This window comes from Gymnoscopelus microlampas (assembly GCF_963454915.1).
Source record: "Gymnoscopelus microlampas genome assembly, chromosome: 4".
Lineage (NCBI taxonomy): Eukaryota > Metazoa > Chordata > Actinopteri > Myctophiformes > Myctophidae > Gymnoscopelus > Gymnoscopelus microlampas.
The window spans coordinates 36,121,557-36,143,858 of NC_139941.1; the positions used below are offsets into that span (position 1 = coordinate 36,121,557).

Here is a 22,302-nt window from a genome sequence, read left to right on the forward strand (position 1 = left end):
AAGTGAAAGAAAGAGAGAGAAGACAAACAAGGAAACCATTTGGCTGCCCCGAGGCAAAACTATCCAGTCTCGACTGTCCAGGAACGAGAGACATGCTGCATGCCTGTGGGGATCAAGGCTTCTGCATCAGGGTGACGAGTGAATGCAATTTCCTAAACTTAGGTTCTGTGATGACGATATCAGTGTCTTTCTGTGTAAATAACATGGTTGAATTATTTATCTTGGGAGCATGCGCCGCACTCCCCCCAACTCCACACCTCAAAAGTAAAGTAGTAGTAGTACAGTAATGTGTTTAAAATTACAAAACACACAATGTAGAGATCAATGTTTACACACACATCCTATCATACGGCACTGGGCTGAAATGTCCTGTATAAGATAAACAGGAGGCCTGCACACCATATAATGCTCCACAAACACGTTTAGTAGTCAGACAAAATACACAATGAAACCATGAGCGTCCTTGAGAGGGGGTTTAAAGCCCAATGTTCGCAGTGTATGTATATAGGCTACTGTACATAGTTCCCTTATGCACTTGTCATGCAGATTGTACTACTGTAATTAGACTGCTTGATGATGATGATGATGATCATATTTAAATCATATTTATGTCAATCCTGTCGTTGCTGTGAGGAGAATGTGTTCAGTGTGGGAGCTTGCATGGGAAAATTGGGTAAATTGCCACCAGCCTATGTAAAACAATGCTTTTTTTATGAGTTTTAATCTCCTTAACAGAAGTTACATTTTCGGTTAAATACTATTTCATACCACAAAGAATCCATCCATCTCTGTGTGTGTGTGTGTGTGTGTGTGTGTGTGTGTGTGTGTGTGTGTGTGTGTGTGTGTGTGTGTGTGTGTGTGTGTGTGTGTGTGTGTGTGTGTGTGTGTGTATGCACGCGCTAATGTTTTTCTATTTGTTTTGAAAGTGTATAAGTGGATATTGCTCATGTATGACGCATTTGTGAATGTGTGAATACAGTATGTGCGTGCATTTGTGTGTCTATGCATAACGCATGTTTGAGCATGTGAGTGTATGTGTGGTTCTATAATGGCATCTGCTCTTTGCATGACATGCACGCCTGTGTGTGTGTGTGTGTGTGTGTGTGTGTGTGTGTGTGTGTGTGTGTGTGTGTGTGTGTGTGTGTGTGTGTGTGTGTGTGTGTGTGTGTGTGTGTGTGTGTGTGTGTGTGTGCGTTATTGTGTGCACACGTGTGCGTTATTGTGTGCACAAGCGAGCGAACGCGTGTGTGTGCGTGCATGCGTGCGTTTTAGCTGTGTGTGTTGAAGCAGAAACAGTACTCTTAGCAGCAGTCAGAGAAGTGTCAATCAACTGTGTTTTCCTTTGTCTCCTGCTGTTCAGAGTGTGTACCTGACTACTGTTGTGTAACATGATGGGCTAACGTTCTATCCCCTAGCGGCGAAGAGGCCTCTGTTTGTACAGATTTCGCTTTGTACAGATAAGAGGAAGTTAAAGGGACACTTCACCCAAAACCTTTTTTCATGAAGTCTAGGACCCCATAAACATGATCCTGGTGTTTTTTTTGTGTTGTATCTGTGTTTTTAGATTTTTGATCCGTTTGATCCGTGAGACACGGCTGAAAGCGTCAAATGACGCGGAAAATGACGTTTTCAGCCGTGTCTCACCTTATGTCCGAACTACATACTGCAGGTGACTACAGGTGTAGTTCAAACCCAAACCAACGCCCATGGTTCAAAGGACCGGCCCCTGAGGGTGTCTCCCAAACATTTCCCCACTCGGCAACTCCCATTAGCTACCTCGCACATGTACTGTCATGGCGTGTGTAAACATATCAGAGTTATACTTTAGTACCCGGACCCACACGCAGCTAAGGCGGGCAGTGAGGAGCAACAACCCGTCGGGGATGTTTCTTAGTGGAACTGACAATGTACACGGACCGTGGACGGTGGACGCTTGTCTCTCGAGTAAGTAAACATGCTGTAAAGTTGCCACTATCACTATAATCTCATGTTGTATATCCCTTGGGTAGACTAAACTAGCTTGTGGAGCCTGGCGTGAACGGAACGTTTGTCATTGTTGACTTTGATGTAGCCTCGGTGTTGGCACTTTTTCCATTCACAGCCCTTTCATCTACATAAACGTTCATATTTCAAATATAAAATTCTTACCCCGTGGCCACAGATGTTACAATTGGAATCGGATGGGTCTAAGTACATGTATCTTCCATATTGTTCAATAAAAAAACATTTAAATCCGAACGGTGGCCATTTTCTCATAGATGTTTAATGTATCAGAGTGCAATACACATCCCAACCGATAGGGTCGCGTAATTGAAAGCATAAGGAGAAAATGGCCACCGATTGGATTAAAATGCTTTTTATTAAACAATACGTAAGATACTGGTACTTAGACCCACCCGATTCAAATTGTAACATCCGTGGCATGAGGTCAGCACTTTATATTTGAAATTTGAACGTTTATGTAGATGTACGGTCTGTACATGTAGAAAGTGCAAACACCAGGTTGAAGCTCCGCCATGACTGACATGTTTCGTCCCGACTGACGGCCGTGTGCGTAGAGTAGCACAACGTCACTTTACTTACTGATTGCGTTCGACTCGTTTCACTAAAATTAAAACGGACTGCGGGTAATGGGAGAAGACAAGTGTCTCTTGTTCACAAAAAAAGTATGGTTACATGAAATTAATTAATCTCTGTGCAGGGAGGGAAAAAGAAAAGGGTGCGTCGTTTGTCCCCGCCTTATAGCAGATCTACAAGCTCACAACAAGTCGCGGACTCAACACTTTGTGAGCTTGTAGGTCTGCTATTTTCGGTGCGCATGCAACTAAGAACAAATTATGTATCACGTCGGATGATATCCATGTAAACTACAAGTCTAATCTAATGTGTTCTTTCCAATGACAGGACAGAAAGTCGTCATCAGCCTGCAAAAATGGAACTGCTGTTGAAGACCTGGGACTACAGCCATATATATTATTTTTCTAAATAAAACGGTTACATTTACACACTGCTTGCTCTACTCATTGGTATATTCTACATTGTGTAAGCATTTATAATGACAAAATGTATGAACACCCAAATCTATAAGGGTTCTTTTGAACTGTTTCATGATATAGGATAGGAGATGGTCTTTCATTTGGCAGAATATGGTACATAATTACATGACTTGTAAGCATTACAGATATAATAGTGAAAAACTCTTGTTCATTCTCTTAGTATTTACTTCGACATGCAATCATTATTTTTCTGGGGACCCCAGCACGTTGGATTCAACTTTACTGGTCTTAGATACAATAGGCTATAGTAAAACCTAACATTATCCATATACACCAATTGAAAGCATGAAACTGTCTCAGTTGAAAATAAAAAGAAAACGATTCGGCTGTGTATGACAAGAGTATTTGAACATTAGCATGTCATCTATTCTAAAGTAATGGCCAAGTTTAGTCCAAAGAATATAACTGTAAATGACAGTGAAACATTATGTTCTCAGAAATAAGGAAAAATGCATGACATGAGTATGAAACGTTTTGTTTTATTATATTGTTGACTATGCCTCAACGCCATGGATGTCCCGACTAGATGGACATCACCAGCACCGGACTGTCTTCATGGTGGGAACTGGGAAGGAATGTTGAACCATAGTGAACACACACACACACACACACACACACACACACTTTGTGCTACTCTGCTAATTTACACATGATATTTAGTTTGCTAAAAGATGCAATCGATACAGAATACAATACAACAGCAGCGAAGATTGAGTGTTGCCAGATCTTGTGAGAGAAATAAGCAACCAGATCTATGAAAACAAGCCCAAAAGAAAATACCTATAGGCCAAGAGCACTTGAAACCTAGACATAGGCTATTTGAAAATTGCCGATCTACAAGCTCACAACGCGTAGCGATGTGACGCATTGTGAGGTTGTAGATCTGCTATTTTCTAAGAAATCTTGAGTAAAAAAAGCACTAAATGTATGGAATATTTTTGAAACATTTTAACAACACAAATCTGGTACAGGGGTCCTTGGCAGAAATTATAATTTCAGATGAGGGTCCGTGGACAAGTACACAATTATTTTATCTATGTATTTAAAAACAAGCCCAAAAAAAGTAACCCTCAACTACCAATATTTACAAAGTCCCAGAGTCGCTTATAATAAGCAGACATGGCAACACTGGTTGATGACAACATCAACATGTGTTGATGTTGTAGTGAGAACTGGGAGGGGAAAGTTACAATGTAGACCACACCCCCACGCATTCTCCCCTCCCATCAAGGAAGGGCAGTGCCCCAAAGCATTATGGTCATTGTAGTAATACTGCAGTCCAGTCAAACCCCAGTCAAAAACACATACTTCTATATTGTTCTGGCCATAGGGTGCAAATGTCAAAATTTGCTACTGTTATCTACTACAAATATTATACTACAAAAGTTCTTCCAGGGGTGAAGTGCTCCTTTAAGGCAAAGTTAAAGTATGTACATTATTTTGTCCAATCTGTATGGTAGAGCATTATACAATTGGGGTGGTTGGATTTGGTCTCCATGCTCTTCTATTGAGACATTTAGATACTGTGTCTAGGTTGGACACGACCTTTGACACGGTCCTGTTTCTGGTTTGAGACAAATTTCTCCCCAGAGCAAGCAGGCAGGCTCTATTAGCTCAGTGGTTTAAAAAACAATCTGCACTTGCACAGGAGACCCGGGTTCAATCTGGGTTAGAACAGGAATAGTTATATAGCGCAGCTTTAAGTTTAGTTTGTGCATCTGTGCACATGCATGTGCATCTGTACAAGCATGTATGCGAGCACGACCACACCGCCTGCATGTGTGTGTGTGATACGGTTCCATCTCTGTGACTTCTTTATGTACAGCAGGTCACAGTCATCCTGGTCCTCCGTCAACGAGACACTTAGTTATCCCATACATCCTCAACTATTAGCTGTAAATAGATCTTCATGTAGCGCCCTACAGTGGGCCATAGTACAATAGTGAATTGCACGAGGAAGCAGCTGCACACATGCTCTAATGTTTTGACTTCCCCCAGTGCCAGCATTCCTACAATAACCATATTCCTGTACAAACACACTTTCCCCCGCTAATGTTTCCTGATTCACAAATCAACTCTACTGTAAGTGTTTCAATGAGACAGCTGCTCGGGGCATGGGGACACACGTAACACCTCAGTCCAAGGACAATGTGTCAGCTAAACATGACATTCATACCTTAGACAACAGACAGTACTCATTGTTCAACATTAGAGATAGAAGAATATGATAACTTTTTGATCTATATGTTACAGAATCCAGTCCAAATCTACAAACAGACCACCAAGTTGCAGCCAGTGTTCAAATTCCATTAAACTGAGCAAACCTCCAGTAAAATGAGACTCCATCAGTCTGTGAGCACAAGTTAACTGGAGGGCTGGAAGGTCATCTTCACGCTAACACGACAAGGCTAATAGCGCTAACCGTTCATTCCTGATCCTTATCTTTTTTAGCGGTAACACTTCAGGCCTGCACTGAGAAGCTTTGCCGTGTTCCACTCCACAAGTAAAAAGCTTTTTAAAGATTGAGTTCTGGGTGGGGGTGGAGGGGGTGTCTGAGCTTAAAGCTCAAAAGAGCATAGCTGGACTGGTGTTTCATTACATTGTATTTCTTCAACGGCCTATCGCTTGAAAACAGCTTTCCAGCCGAACTAGCCTAGCATTAACAAGTCGTTTGTCTTTGATGAGCTCCATATGCAAAGACAGAAAAAAAAGAAAGAAATGCCCTGTAACAAGGCTCCGATCAGAGAAATAAAATCATATGTATATTCTGTCACGCCTCACATCCTGCGGAGCGGCGCGAAATGTGGAGTGCGCTCGAAGGAAAACAAATAGCATGTCCTGCTATGGGGGCCTGTGTTTGTTTCTGCTGCTTTCATTGGAATTGCATGAGCAAATACAAGCCTTGAAGGTTAGGGCCGGCACACCGCTTAAGATCTTTCTCTCTCTTTCTTGTGGAGGCTGTTTTTAAATGATTTATTTCTTTTTATGGTGCATTACAGTAACACTCCATCTTATCTTCAGGAAGTGTTCCAGCCTGCTGTAGGGAGGAACATGTCAGGAACCAGATTCTTCTCTCTCCCTCTCTACCGTTCAAGCACTGTGGGTATATGTTTCCCTTGCAGTTACAGTATATTCTCAACCTTGGGTGGTCACTTTACACTTTCTTACTTGTGTGGGTACTACTACTTCCCACTCCTGATGTGACATTGCAACACTGTGGTGTGACAAGAGCTGCTATGTCTTTCTTTGTCTTTGGCCCCCTACACACACACCCCTTAGCCAATCCTTTGTAAGGAAGACAAATACATTCATGTCATACTGTACCCACTACTAGACAAAAAGGGGCCTTGCATTGCCCCACCCCATGCTGAGTTTTACCAGTTGAAAGCAGGCGTTCTGGGTCAGTGATGGCTCGCTGTGGAGCCGGTGGAAAGCACACATCCGTCTTCACTGTTTGACAATCCATCATAATCCAAAAACAAGACAAACAAGATTTCCATGCAAAAAGAGTTGTTGCGAGGGCAGTAATTATATTACTCACACATACATATACACAGACACACATGCATGCACACATGCAAGCGCACACGCACGCTCGCACGCACACACTCACAGCTCACGATCAATTTATGACAGCAATTCTGATTGGACAGTTGATAAAAGCAATTCTGAATAGATTAATTGAAGATTTTCATTTCTTGAACAATACCCTAACGCAGGGTTCCCCAATAGGCGGCCCGCGGGGAATTTGTGGCCCGCGAGAGGCAACTGTCCGGCCCGCGACGACTTCTGTCATAAAACATTTTTTTATATATATATATATATATATATATATATATATATATATATATATATATATATATATATATATATATATATATATATAGAGAGAGAGAGAGATAGAGAGAGAGATTTTTTTTAATTATCTGTATTACTGTTCAAACAGACTGTAACAAACATCTGGAAGTAAATTGTTGATTCTGGACTTATTTTGATTTTCAGTATGTACAACTGGCTGCTGTTAATCTGACTGTAACAACCAAATATTTTAAGTAAATGGTTGGTTCTCTTATTTTGTTTCCAGAGTGCATTTTTTCCTTGTGTGACCCTCAACACAGGATTTAAGAATCCCAGGCCTACCTAAAATAACAGTAATAATAGTGTCAAATTAGCTAGATTAGAAAAAAATAATAATAAAAAACTAAACATTTTAGGGTTAAGGTTAGGGTCGTGCGAAAATCGGTCGTGCAAAATTGTGCACTCGCGGGCGCACGATTTCGGCGCCCGCGAGCGAAGGCCCTCGGCTTGGTACCCTAGACATAATTTGGCCCTTGGGGAAAACTAATTGGGGAACCCTGCCCTAACGGTTAACCCTTCACACTCGTGCCTATTCTGCTTCAAACCAGAATATTGCTATCCAACAGTGTATTGTGTAATAAACTACAGGCTACATGTACTGTATTAGCCAGGCCAATAGTGCAAACCCCCAGCACACAACAGTTCTGCTCCATTTGGTGCAGCAGTGTGAACAGTACATTGGTATCCTGCGGTGAAGTGCATGCTGTAACCAAGGTGTCTATGTGCCAGTGTAAGTGGACCCAGCGATAGAGTCATAAGGACTGTGGCATGACCCAGGGCTCACTGATCGGACCCCCACTGTCTACCCCTTTCATCGGCCGCCCCAGTTGTTGGTTTAACTCGGACCCCTCACAGCAGGACCCTGGCACTTGGCTGGATCCTGTAGCCAAAGAGGATTTGGTCTGAGGAGAAGGCAGGGGAGAGGAGAGGGAGGGGGAGGGGAAAGGGGAGAGGGGAGAGGGAAAGTCTGCTGCTCCCCATGCTCTGCTGCAGCTTCTCCAGCATCAAGCACCACCTATTCCCAATCACGCATGAACCCCACCTCCTCCCACAGCCCCAAAACCCTCCCTCTGCCTGCAAAACCTGCAGGACCAGAAAAGGAAAGAGGTTTAGTCACTAAATCTCTTACCTCAACTTGGCTTGGCTAATACACATAGCCTTTAGTGTAAATATATATAGTAAATGGTAGCATAGACAAAGGGAAAGCTTCATTTCAAAACTGGATTGTCCTTTAGAGGATATATGAATTTGCAGACAGGGCTTTATGATAACATAATAAATCAACACAACATGTATTTACAGTATACAATACACATGATCTGATGCAACTATCCATGTGTGCCAACAGGGAATGATCTACATAGAAACCTGGACGCTTGAGGAAAATGTGTGAGTTGGTGTGAGAAGATCTGTACCAGCCAAACATCAGCTGATAAGATCTGAGATCATATCTCAAGACAGTGCAAAAATAAGATCCTCGTCAATGAAAATTGAAATTTCACATAGAAGCAGTAACAGCTACATTGTTTCACATGCATGATTAAGCAATCTATAATTGTAGTGGGGGATAAATTAATTCCTGGTTCTTTCACTTGCTTCCACCGCAAACTAAACACTCAATAAAAGCAGTCTCGCCACCTGAAGCTATCAAAACATACTAGCGTGTATCCAATTAAGTAAGCGACATCAATCAGATCTCGCCTTAGATCTGTCTTAGATGTTATTACCGCGTTTATCTTTTAGCGGGTGCGGGTGCACATCACAGGCAAAGAGATAATGGCATGTTTTATTGAAAATGGAGATGAATACACCCTCTCCTGTCCTCTCTCCCTGGGTGGTCTGCATGGAAGAAACCCCACAGGCAATTAGCATGGCAGTCAGACTGAACATCTCTGGTGTATGCATTACTCACAGCTGGGCTCAAGACGTCGTTCAAGCAGACGATTCTGTGAAGCCACTTTTGTGTGTTTGTGAATCTATACGTTTAGAGGCATACTGTATTATGTGTACATGTGTGCATGTGTGTTTCTGAGCATGCAAGTGCAATACACAATAAAATCATGAGTGTTAATTTAACTCTGAAAATGCAAAACATTTACCCGTACAAATGTATACCGGTACTTAAATCAACCACATTAAAAGGAGTAGTTCACCCAAAAAAAATCTTATTTTCTATCAATTACACATCACATGAAGCCTTTAATTCATGGTGATTCTTTTGTTTATGAACCATTCCTGAGCCAATAATTTGATGACCGGGTCACCGATCGATAGGAGACTCAATGGAGACCTTTTGAGTCTCGTACCGGACGCTCCACTGGTCATCAAATTATTGGCTTAGGAATGTGACAAAAGAAAAACTCCATGAATCTCCATGAATTCAAGGCTCCATGGGGTGAGTAATCGATAGAAAAAAAGTCACTTTGGGGTGATCTATCCCTTTAACCCTAGTGTCCCTATTGTGAAGCATATTTAGGAAAATGTTCCTAAATATGCATATATATACTGTGTGTGTGTATATATGAATATAGTATTATACACACACACACTTTTTTGTATTTTATTTATTTTTCAAAAATAGCAGATCTACAAGTTGTTGCGATGTGACATGCTGTGATCGAATATTTCTTGCCATTTGCTGTACGACAAATGACATAGGGCTCAAGTGGTGGTTGACACTGTGGATTTTGCTGTGTGGGAGAGTTTGAGAGGCACTTGTCCTAAACCATTCCTAGCAGAAGTGGTGCTAGAGAGCCTTGTTCTGTGGCTTCAACGTCCTCTGGCTCCTACAGTAAATCACACAGTGTTTACAGCAGTCTGTCTGAATGGCCAGGATTAGGGAGTTGTGTGGTCTGTGGCCTCAGTAGGCAAGACAACAGACAACACTGTCACAGCCCCAGAGCACAACAACTGCTCATAATACATAGTACACACTGGCATTATACCCACGCACAGTGATGGAAGAAGATATGTAGATATACTCTGTTATAAAATGTACTTGAGCACAGTACTTGTGTACACGTACTTAGTTACTTTAAACCACTGCCCACGCAAATGGTCGGGCAGAAACCTCTTACCTCCATATATCTTTTTTTCCCGTAAATGAATGCCCTATTTCATCATATTACAGTGTCACACAAAAGTAACAAAAATAGAGCTTGTAGATCGGTTATTTTTTAATTTGAGTCGTGAAACAGTTTTGGACATATGAGGACGGTTTCTGCCCGACAGCAACAAACACTGTATGTCAAGGTATAGGAACATGTGTACATAACACACACACACACACGTCAAGGAATACAAAGACACACACACACACACACACACACACACACACACACACACACACACACACACACACACACACACACACACACACACACACACACACACACACACACACACACACACACACACACACACACACACACACAAATGTGTACAGTACATCAATATACTACTGTATTAGACAGTTGCAGACATGCAGATTGTACTACACACAGCTGGCAGACAGTGCACGGGCAGAAATCAAAATAGATAGTTGATTTTATCAGCTGTGTTTCCTACTTCTACACAATCAAAGGCATAGTTGAGACAAGTGTGTTCTCCATTGCCTAGAGGGATCGTCCTGGCTGGGACATGAATCAAAACCACATCCTCTTTACAGGTACAGTGAAGAGATGTCAAAACTCACTACACCAGCGGTTCTCAAACTCCAGGGACCCCCAGGAGTCCTTGAGGGGGTTCCAGGAGGTCCCCAGAAAAATGTGTGAGCATCAAACGGCTATTTGAAAATAGCTACAACACAAATTTTGTATGGGGGTCCCTGGCACAATTCTTTTTTTAGATGGGGGTCCACGGCCAATTACATTAGGGGGTCCTTGACATGAAACAGCTTGAGAACCATTGCAACATAAAAACTAAGTAGTAAGTTTGTGAGTGATTGAGAGTGTGTATTTCAGTGTACTGTGTGTGTGTGTGTGTGTGTGTGTGTGTGTGTGTGTGTGTGTGTGTGTGTGTCTCCATCCTGTAGAATAGAGAGCTGCCACATCAGTCATCATCTCATTAAAGAAGCTAATGCGTAGAATAGGTCCCCACTGTATGGTCAGGAGTAATTCAGTGGACCTCAACGCCTTACACACACACACACACACACACACACACACACACACACACACACACACACACACACACACACACACACACACACACACACACACACACACACACACACACACACACACACACACACACACACACACACACACACACACACACACACCCCTAATTGGCAAGCCGCCCCAAATACACTCAGCCAAAGCCACAAAAGATACCTGCAATTCATTGCCCTTATAATATATTACTATCCATCCAAGTGATGCATGGAATTGCAGGAGTTTGTATTCTATGAGTTGTGTTTATGAAGGGGTGTACATTTAGTATTAGATCAGTGTTCATTACAGTTTTATTATCATGAACTCAGCCAGCCCACCCCCCCAACACACGCACGCCACGCACACACTCTCTCTTTCTCTTTTATTTTTATACCAGTTGGCAAGGACAAAGTAAGGATTTAAAGGTGATATGTAACACCAAAGACTTGGCAGAGAGCCAGGAGACGGTTTTCTCACCACACCATGCGTGTCACTGTGAACCTCCAGCTCACAAGCAGAGGGAGGGAGACAGAGACAGAGAGAGAGAGAGAGAGAAACACTGTGAGGAGAGAACTCAAGCAAGGCGGGCAAAGAGACAGAAAGCTTAAGGTGAGGGGGGGAGGAAGACAAAGAGGGGGAAAGGGAGAGGTCAAAGGAGAAGAGAGGAAAAAAGGAGAGAGAGAAGGGGAAAGAAGGGAGAACAAAAAGCCCAGTGGGGCTTGTTTCCATTCTGGTCCATTGTACTCAATTAATCAACAAGATGAAGCTTGTATTTATACATGGCGAGATGTAGCCACAAACCTGCATAAATGGAGGGTGAGAGGCGAGCGATGGCGCATGGGTGTTCATCTCCTGTGTGATATACCTTAGTTACATAAGCAGTTCCCAAATGGTGTGCCGAGGTACACAGGTGTGCCTTGAGAGTTTGTGGCAAGTTCTGGCAACCATATATTATGATTGGAATATTGTATTTATTCCTACTGTATTTATAACTACTATACTTCTGTATACAAAGCATTATGCAAAAACAAATTATTTACTATATCAGTACACACTTGTTTCCCAATAGAGGCAATCTATACCCTAAAAACATATTCTAACAACTTTGGGCATGTCATAGCCAAAAAATATATTTTTTTCTTTTTTCACAAATGTTCCAAAATAGCTAAAATATCAATTATTCAAGCTCATAGCTTATCTGCCATTTTTTACGATTTTTATACATTTATAAATTATGAAATAGAGCTAAGTGGTTAGACTTCAGTATTAGTCAAAATAAATACAGAGTGATAAGAGTGGCCTTGGGCACAAAAAATGTAAGTCTGAAAACCACTGCCTTGCTCGTCATGCATGGCCATGGGAAGAATGGACATACTACACTGCTAAATGAAACCTAGCACTGGAACCTATAAAACTAAATATGGCAATGGATCCTCTCACCAGACCATGTATTACACCCACAAACGTGAGACATCCTATTTCTAAAATGACGACTACATGTGGTTTCAGATTCTTTCTTCGCAGGTACTAGAGTACATGTGACTGTATATCACTGTATATTTGTGAATAATAATCTGTCAGGGTTTAAGTAACCCAGATATTGTTTTATCTCATGTTTCTTTATGTATTCATACTGTACCGTTTGTGTGACTATTGGTGTGCGTGTGTGTTTCAGTACTGTATGTACCCACATGCATCCATTTGTCTGGGAGCAGTCAGGTGTAGCTCCTGTGCAGGTAGACATTCCAGCAGGATTTCCTCCCGTGGTCTCAGCAGAAGTGACGCACCTCTGCGTTTACACAGCTTAATCATCAGATTTACTGCCATCCGTCTGTTTCACACATCGCAAACACCCTGCTGTCTGGTGTGTTCCCCCATTATGCCCAGCTTATCACTGTTATATAATATATATATATATATATATATATATATATATATATATATATATATGAGAGAGAGACACAAACACACAATCACATGACTTGTCAGGGCAAATTTTAAGGTACTAACACTATGGAAATTGTCACTCACATCCGTACAAAGACCAATGGAAACATGGCACAAAGGAACAGAAAAATTGCACAGATTGTGCAAGTGTACTTTCTTGTAAAAAGTAAAAGATCCAGGATATAAAGACAGTATAGACGTATACAGTACTGTATGTGCAGAGGCATGGACATAGCCATGTGTAACCAATGAGGGTCACTTGGTGAGCACTTCACTACAGGTCTGGAGTGAAACACAAACCCTCTGCTCATGAGCACAATGTGCTCATTAAAGTTGAATGGGCCCCGTCTTACAGTATCTGCACCAGGTATCTAGATACAGTACGTCAACTAAGTAGTACGTTTACACCAAAGGGATCTACCACAAGATATTGACCACGTTAGACATGCCAACAGTATGTATAACCGCTAGAACTCTTGTATCAATATTGTAGATGGTATAATGTGAATATGTATCTGATGTTTTGTTGCGTTATCCTTTTGATTATGGTGGGTCAATTGTATGTTACATGTGACATATGTTTTTAATTTCATGATCAATAAAGATATCAATAATTCAATCAACTCTAAAAGATGAATTAGAAGAGGTGAAGAATTGACGTAATTTTGGTCTTGGTTGGCTACAACTTTGCAGAGCAGATTACAACCTTGGCGAGGGTTATGACAACAAGTTCTTAAACATCTAGTCATATTTCACTTTCACTGATGTGTGTGGCGTGAGACAGCACCTACAGCCAGATCTCCGTGAAATGAAACAGGGCCAACCATTATGCATTCATGACGTTCACACGGTTTTCTACGTCACGCTGAGAGTTGAGAGGGACACTACACAGTTACGAATGCATAATTTAGTGAGGATTATACAGTTTTGTCTCCATTGTGTAAGTGCGCTGTACTATACTGATTCCTATCCTGTATCTGTGTATAGAATCCCTGGTGTACAAGTGAGGTCACGCACCTTCATGCACAATTAAAATTAACCAAAAGCTGCATGGGCAGTAGTCCCTCCTTCTACCTTTATGAATGTCTAAATTGCATTATTCAGGAAAAAAACTAACTCGATTTTTTAGATTTTCCTAATCAGAAGGTGCTGATAACACAGTATATCCACCAGATAATTTCCAGTAGTGGTCTGAGATGGTTCCTGGTACAGCACGATACTTATTAGCTCTATTGAAAAAAACGTGTAGAATAACATGAGCTGTACGTAAAACACTTTGATTGGCAGGGCCCACTGTGGAGCTGACTGGCTGGCTGGCTAGCGAGGGGTTTTCCTTCTCTACAGCTGGAAAAAAAGGGTGGGAGGAGGAGGGGGAATAAAGAGAATGAAGAGAGTGTGAGGTAGTGACACAGAGAGAGAGACAGAGAGAGAGAGAGAGAGAGAGAGAGAGAGAGGCAGCATGGACAGTTGGACACAGAGGCTGGAGCCAGCAGTGACAGAACGTGAAGCCAGCGATTAGCTCTGCTGTTGCATGGGGATCTTTAATAAACACATCCACCCTCATATGCCCCATCTCTCCCTCCTTCCTTCTCTAGCTGCTTCCCCGACCGAAAACTGGGACGTAGTGGAGGGTAAAAGCCACCCATACATATGTCACATGTATGTTTCAACTGGAAAAATGTAAAAAAAAAACAAATGTTAAAAAGGAAAATAGTACGCATCAGTGGATATGAGCACCCAAGGTATTCATTAAGACACCCAAATGTGTAATGTTTACTGTGGGAACTGATCTCCAGTCATGCGTGCTACACATATTTCTGATACCTGTACGTTTCAAAATATACACAAATCTTCCAAAACTATATTTGCAAATATTATTCGGGAACGAGACACCCACAATTATAATTTTTTGTTATACATTTCAGATTCTTAGTCAATAAAAATATATTTTCATCCTTATATTTGCTCCACAATATTAAGTCTTTGACCATTTTTGGATAACCTATGACAGATATCTACAGCATTTCAGTACTGGTATTCAAGACGTTTATGTGATCCATCTATTTATTGGAAGTATCTCAAACTTTCATTTGAATCTTTACTAATTAATTAGTGACAACTAATAACCAAACAACACAGTAATGTCTTCTCTGACCTTCAACCTTGACCTCTTTATGTCTGTCATGTCGGACTCAGTCTCCCCCCCGCCCCCCACAGACACACACACACCCACAAATATTCCCAACACCCCCCACACCCCAGCCAACCCTGTCTCGCCCCACAGACACCGCAGCTGTCAGAGCCCCTGCTGGGGTCAAAGGGGACATCCTAATGTACGTCCCCCTGAGACTGGCACCTGTTAGCCCTGTCTTAGCCTGGCCTTCATAAAGACAACACACGATTCAATAAAGCAGGCTTAGTGCTGTGTGAAGCCAGCCTGACGATTTGGGGGGTGAGGGGGGTGTCTGAGAGAGGCCTCTGCTTCTGTCTCTCCATCCTCCTAGGTCCTCCTTTCCGCCTACTTCCATCTGCTTCGTCCCCTTCACTCCTCACCCTTTCTTTCCCTTCATCTCTACCCCTCCTCTACCTCACACCTGCTTGTCCTTCCATCCTCTCACTGCTCTTAGCTCTTCCTCCTTCATCCATCGTCCTGTCCTTTCCCTGTCTAACCACAGTTCTCTTCCTCCTCTCTTTCTTGTCATCTTCTCCCGCAATGTGTGTTTGTGTATGTGTGTGTATTAGTCACATAACAATTCTTAGGCCACTAATTCAGCTAAGTCAACGTAGTACTGATATATGAGAAATGCGTTCCATAATATGTTGAATTTTTTACAACCATCTATAAAGAGAATTTGAAAGAAGTTTGGCTGTCCACCTGAGAAGAAGGCCATTATTCTAAAGACAACTTTAGAGAGACAGAAGGTTATGTGCAAATCCATGAATCCACTGTGGCTTGTTAGGGAGTAGAAAGAGCCATCAGTTCACTGATCAATGTATGAGATAAGATGTATCAATGTATGAGATAATACAAGTGACTTTGACTATAGAGACTATAGACTGCAGAGAATAGTCAGCATCAACTTACCAATGCCCTGCATGTGCATGAGCTCTTCTGGTAAGAGTGGTTCTGTGGTAGGTTAGATGGATAAAGTAGGCTAACACTCTTATCTGTTAACCACTTAAGCCTGATTTGTACATTGTCATACATCGGTGTCATACTATATGTCAGGTGTAAATAGCAGATCACAAATTGCGACTACACCCCCACCTCCTCTATAATTTATACTTCATAATGGACGGTATGTATCCCATGCCAAAATAGCCAATTTACAAGCTCACAACATGTACGAATAAAGAATAAATGAGGCATAATCAATATATTGCACTGTAGCCCATTCCAGTTGCTATGTACCAAATGTGATGTCATGTGATACCATTTTTGTATTGATTGATTTATATTATATATGTTCTTATTGACAAAAATGCATATACATAGGGCAGGAATTTCATGGAGGCCAGTGGTCTTGATGCCCCGCACACATTGCCATAGCTGACTGTACCATACTGTTTCTTTCCTGTCAATATGTTTTTTTAACACCAGTGTCTTTTGTTGACATTCTGAGTTCTTAACTCATCCTGACTCCCCATTTTCAAATAAGTCCAGTCTGGTTAGTCCAGGACTGAGCGTGTATGAACTTTTGACTCAGTAGTTTCTACCAGTATTTGTCATTTTTAAATACCAATACATTATTTTGTGAAATAAACAGCTTCTTTTTTTTCACAGAAAAATGCATACATTTAATACATTTCTTTATTTCTGTGGACTTAAAATTAGGGATGTCCGATATTATCGGCCTCCCGATATTATCGGCCGATATTAGCATAAAAATTGATATCGGGAAAATATCGGTATCGGGTTTTTTTGCTTTATAAATAAGTTACAGGAGTTCTTACTGTATATGGTGTGTGTGATATGAAATTTGAGCTTACCCTAATCACAATAATCCCCGCATATATCGGTATCGGTTGATATCGGTATCGGTAATTAAGAGTTGGACAATATCGGTATATCGGTTATCGGTAAAAAAGCCAATATCGGACAACCCTACTTAAAATCATTGTTTTATTTGGTGGCCTTCCTGCCCTGGCATTTGACATTTGTGCCTTAAAAAATGGCCAAACACCAAACACCAAGTGGCCGTGCCCCAAAAACGACGAAATTCCAGGCAAAAGGATGGAACACAAAAAAGCTTGAGAGCTTATTTCCATTGTGGTCCTTTGAGTGCAAATGTGTGTAAACTGAGTGCCATGTGTTTTGGGGGTAGCAGAGACATGCAGAGAGAATACAGTCCAACATTAATACAGTCAATTCCAATATGCTAGACAAGTAAGATAGCAAAGAACAACATGGGTACTTTAAAAGGAATGTGTTACAACGCAACTAATTAATAGTTAGGTCCAGCCGCTATTCAGCAAGCTCTTTCTGGAGGACTTGAAGTGGACAATGGAGCTAATTGACTTAGGGATTGCAGGTAACCCATTCCACATAACTGCTGCAGAGAATAAAAAGTAGTCTTTTTACTACTTTTACCTCAATACAAGATACTGCTAACTTGTGTGAAAATAGAAAAAAAGATCCGAGCACTCAAAAAGGAAACAGAAAATAAACACAAACATGCATGCAGAATAAAATAAAGAAATCTTAGAGCTTGATTATCTAAAATAAACGCACTCAAAAAGGAACGGAGGAGAGGACGTCAAATCAATGTACTTAAATCATGTCTGTTACAAAGTTTTAAAAGCCATCATGTTTCGACCGAGCTGGTCTTCATATGGGCAAGTATGAGACTGACAAACATACATGTCCATAAATAGTGTAAGAAAACGTGAGACATGTCCTTTTTCTTCTTGCAGTCATGGTTCCCGTCATTACTAATGTGCAGGTATCACAAATTGTCAGGTTACCCGACCAGGTGAAATATTACGTTAAATATTATATTAAAATGATAATTGGTTTATGACTATTGCGTGAATAGCTAATGTTTTGAATGCATTCATATCTATAGCACACTTGCAGCTCCGTTGCAATAAATATAATAGGACCAAAAACGGTTTGAGCACCTAGGCTGCCTTCAAAGTTATATAGATACCTTTGTTCCAGGCCACAATGAAAGCATTTTCTGTATCAGGAATTGAAGCAGCAACCTTGTCATCTGGGCCCGTAAGGTTCAAGGTTACTTTATTGTTACAACTTGTGTACGGGACCCGGTACATAAGAATACAATTATTTTACTCTTAGCCTACAGTAGCTGCGTAAGATGAGGACATGATGAGTGTTTCTTCCAAACTTCTATATTTATATATATGCACATGCAAGGAGATGATCCCTATAATGGGATATTGGGTATCATAGGATATAAATCTCATTCCCAGCATCTTGTGCACATTTTAGCAACAGTTGTGTTTTTGATTCCATCATTATATGTTGGTCTTATTGACAGACTAATGTGTTTTCAGCTGAGTATAGATAATGTCCTTGACAGACAGGCGTGTTGGTCTAGCTGTGACTCTGACAATGTGTGAGTCAGTCCTCTGATCCCCTGCTTCATTTAAACAAATCCCTGCCACATAAAAGACCAATGAAGAAGAGATTTAGTCTGGGAGGTCCCTCTAAAGAAAAGAAAAAAAGAGTGCCGTGTCTCTTGCTCTGTGTGTTTGTGCGTGGTAACCGAAGATGTTTTCAATTTGCTTTTTCTCTGGTTCTGTGTTTTTATTCTCTCTCTCTCTGCACTCCCCAACGCGCGCGCACACGCAGGCACGAGCACACACACACACACACACACACACGCCCCCTCTGTGCCTCTTCCTCTAACTTCTAATTAACTACAGTTGTTAATGGGCTCAAGAAGAATTTGGCTTGTAACATAATCCTACAATTAGCCCATATTGACTTTGCATAAATGTTGGGGGCCGCTCTCCCCAGGGACTGAAGGAAAGAAGGGCGTCTTTTAGGGGCTTACCAGCCGTGGCCGGACCGCCTGAGATGAAGGGTTGAAGTTCAGGGGCTCTGGCGCGCACGCACGCACACACACACATGGATTTCCAAAAATCTTCCTCTGCATCCTTTGGGCTCACACAGGACACCGGGTTGCTAACCCCTGGGAGCACAGTGGGATTCTCCTATACCACTTAAGACAATGTTTTAGACCAGTTAAACTTTATTTGTATAGCAGCAAGCTCGAGCACAGTCAAACTCAATGTGCCTCACAGTCAGAAAATAAACACCAACATGCATGCAGAATAAAATAAATAAATATTAGAGCTTGAATATTTAAAATAAACATATTTGGACTATAATCTTTTTCACTGGCAGGAACTTATTCTTAATTAAGATATGTTTGGGCTTCTCTGCCGTTATTGGATAGTACAGTTGAGAATGACAGGAAACAGGGAGAGAGAGATGAGAAGTGACACGCAGCAAAGGTCGTCAGGCTCGTGAATCGAACCTGCAACTCACTGTCAGGCATTAGGGTCTATATTATGTGGTATCCGCCTTAACCACTCGGCCATCGGTGCCCAGGGAATTTATTCTTAAGAGCATATTCTGCTAAAAATGTTACGTTAGAATCGTCCCTTTTCCAGTCATGCCTCCAACATGGTGGTATGTCCTTCGTGACCACTGGTAACCACTCTCTAAACATTCTTAGACAGGTAGCAATTTGTGGAAAGGCCTCAGTGCTCAAACTCCTTGGTATGTACTAAATTAAACAAAATTAAGCTTTTTTACCAATGAATTTATTTATTCACATATTCAGATGGTTTACTGCGTATGGTGTGCAGGTTGTGTTGAATAATGAACCAGTGACAGTTAAGTCATTGGTTAAGTACTTGGGTTGTATTTTGGACAGCAACCTGGATGGTAGAAATATGGCCATGAAAGTGCTGAGTTTGATTGATTGATTGAATACGTTATTAACAGTTTGCAAAAAGTACAGCGGTACGATTGTACAATGATGCTAAAACACCTACACCACCAGAGGCTACACCTCTTTGCATTTTGAAATCAGATCTGTAAAGGATCTTTTGCATATTTAGGTGCCAATGTAACAACCTGGACACAGAGATTAAATTAATTCCTAGCCTGAGCACTTTTAAAGAACTAAATCCTGGCTACGAGGGAGCTCCTAATTTATTGCCTTATTGTATTTCAGTGACAATCCCATTTTATTGTAATTGTTTTGTTGTTGTATTGTTTGAACAAAGAATGTAATGTATTTGCTGTAATTTGTTTTTAGCTTTTGAAACATTTTTATTCTCCGTTTTATTTATGTATGTCTAAGTTTTTCGATTCTGTGGAATTAAGTCTATGACTTAACTGTGTTTTATCCTCAATTGTCTTTTGACCTTCCATGTATGTATCAAATGAAAAAAGTTTTAAAACATTTTTTTTATTAGGTTGTAAAAAAGCAAATAATTACACTCCCACTGGGGAAAATATTACAAATATTCATGTGATACCACTTCTGTTGAAGGATCAATTTAATTCAATTTAAAATCTTAAGCAAAAAAATATATACCGTCTTTTGTGGAATGTGCTCCTGTTCCTTTAACCACATTAACCCTGGCGTCCCTATTTTGGCCATTATAGGCAAAGATGTTCTAAAATGTTCCAAAATAGCAGATCTACAAACTCGCTTGCAGATTTTCAACCACACAAATCATTTCAAAACATTTTTAAAAAGGGCTTAAGTGGTTAAACAGGGCACAGAAGAACACAAACACACCGTTGGTGGTTCTCCTCACATAGCTGTGGCTTTTCTCCAGGAAACCAACCAGCTTTTTAATTGTCTCTTCCTTTTATTGGGATGCTGCAGGTTGCAACACGCACCAGTGTCAAGGAAGGGAGGGAGGGAGGAGAAAAGAGAGAAGTGATACTCCTTTTCTCTTCCCTCCCTTCTTTAAACCTCATTTCTTCTCTCCTGTGGGTTCACCCGCTCTCTTTTCTCTCTCCCTTGCTTTGCATGCTCTCTCTCTCGCTCTCTTTTTTCTCTTATCTCCTTTGTGCATTGTTTCTACAACATAAAATCTGAGACTAAACAATGATTGTTTTCCTTACACAAAGACTTTATACCATGTAGTATATCTCTGCTGTCCAGCCAGAAACTGCTAACTACAAAACGCTCATTGTTCAGGAAACGCAAAAACAAAATATACGTTTTTCAGGAAATGAAGAAAACCTTATATTTTTAAAACAAAGCAATACTGCCTCATCAAAGTTGGTATAGTGACTTTATATATTGTCAGATACTTGCATGTGTCATTATATTATCAACACTTTAACCAAATCGCGGGTAAATCAACACTTTACCCAGCGCAAGTGGAGTTAGCAGTTTCAGACGAGCAGAAATCAAGCTGAAGTGGAGTTAGGTGTCCAAACAACAGTAGCTCCACTCGCTGCTGAGGGAGAGGTTTCAAAAGGGTACAAATTCTCAAAAGCTAACAATGGATCTCCAAGCTCACAATGCATCACAACAACGTGTGAATTAATGCCCTGATGCTTCATGCCACTTATTATATAGGCCTACAATAATAAACAGGACTTTAAATATTACAATAACTTCTGCAAAGAGGTAGTAGAATAGCGCCTTTCTTCTTGTCACATTGCTCTCCTCATTAAACACTTAATAGATTTTAGAAATATAATTACTTGTTTTCATAACATTAGCGTCAGTGCTAAGTTTGATAAACAGGTACACTGCATAGTTTTAACAGACTACGGGGAGCTTGTTTACGTGGTCCTCCTCCTCGTTCACTGCGCAACGCGCTCTACTCATGCTGTTGAAAAGCAGCCCTGTAGAGGAGAGGGGGGAGTTGTTTGTTTTTGACGGACAGTTTGAGGATCCAATGGAGTTGGGAGTTTTCGTCAGAGGCGCTTTTTAATACTTTTCACTGGTTCAAATGTTTTGATATTTTACACAGACCTAAAGGGTGTTCAATAGCCTTGATTTATGAAAAAAAAAAAAAAACTGAAAATGGAGTTAGCTGTTCCTGGCTGGACACCGACGATATGCTTTAGTTCATATTCTGCCTGAAGGGATATCTGCATAAAAAAGGTCCATACCTCAACATATGATTCCACTATAAAATAACACCGATTTATATTCTACAGAACAGCTTGGGTAGGGTGCCTTGCTCAAGAGCATATTGACTGCAGTTGTGGAAGAAGGGGAGATTTCTCATTCATTCAAAACAGGAAGAGAGAATGAGAGGGAGCAGGCGAGAGAAGT

General features: G+C 41.0%; 1 long non-coding RNA gene across 1 annotated transcript; it reads left to right on the top strand.

The window, feature by feature from the left end:
* The first annotated feature begins 1,790 nt into the window (after positions 1-1,790).
* LOC311043315 lies at positions 1,791-3,003 on the top strand. The gene is made up of 2 exons (XR_014600596.1): positions 1,791-1,944; positions 2,905-3,003. It is a non-coding gene; the product is annotated as an uncharacterized lncRNA (long non-coding RNA).
* Positions 3,004-22,302: the final 19,299 nt, after the last annotated feature.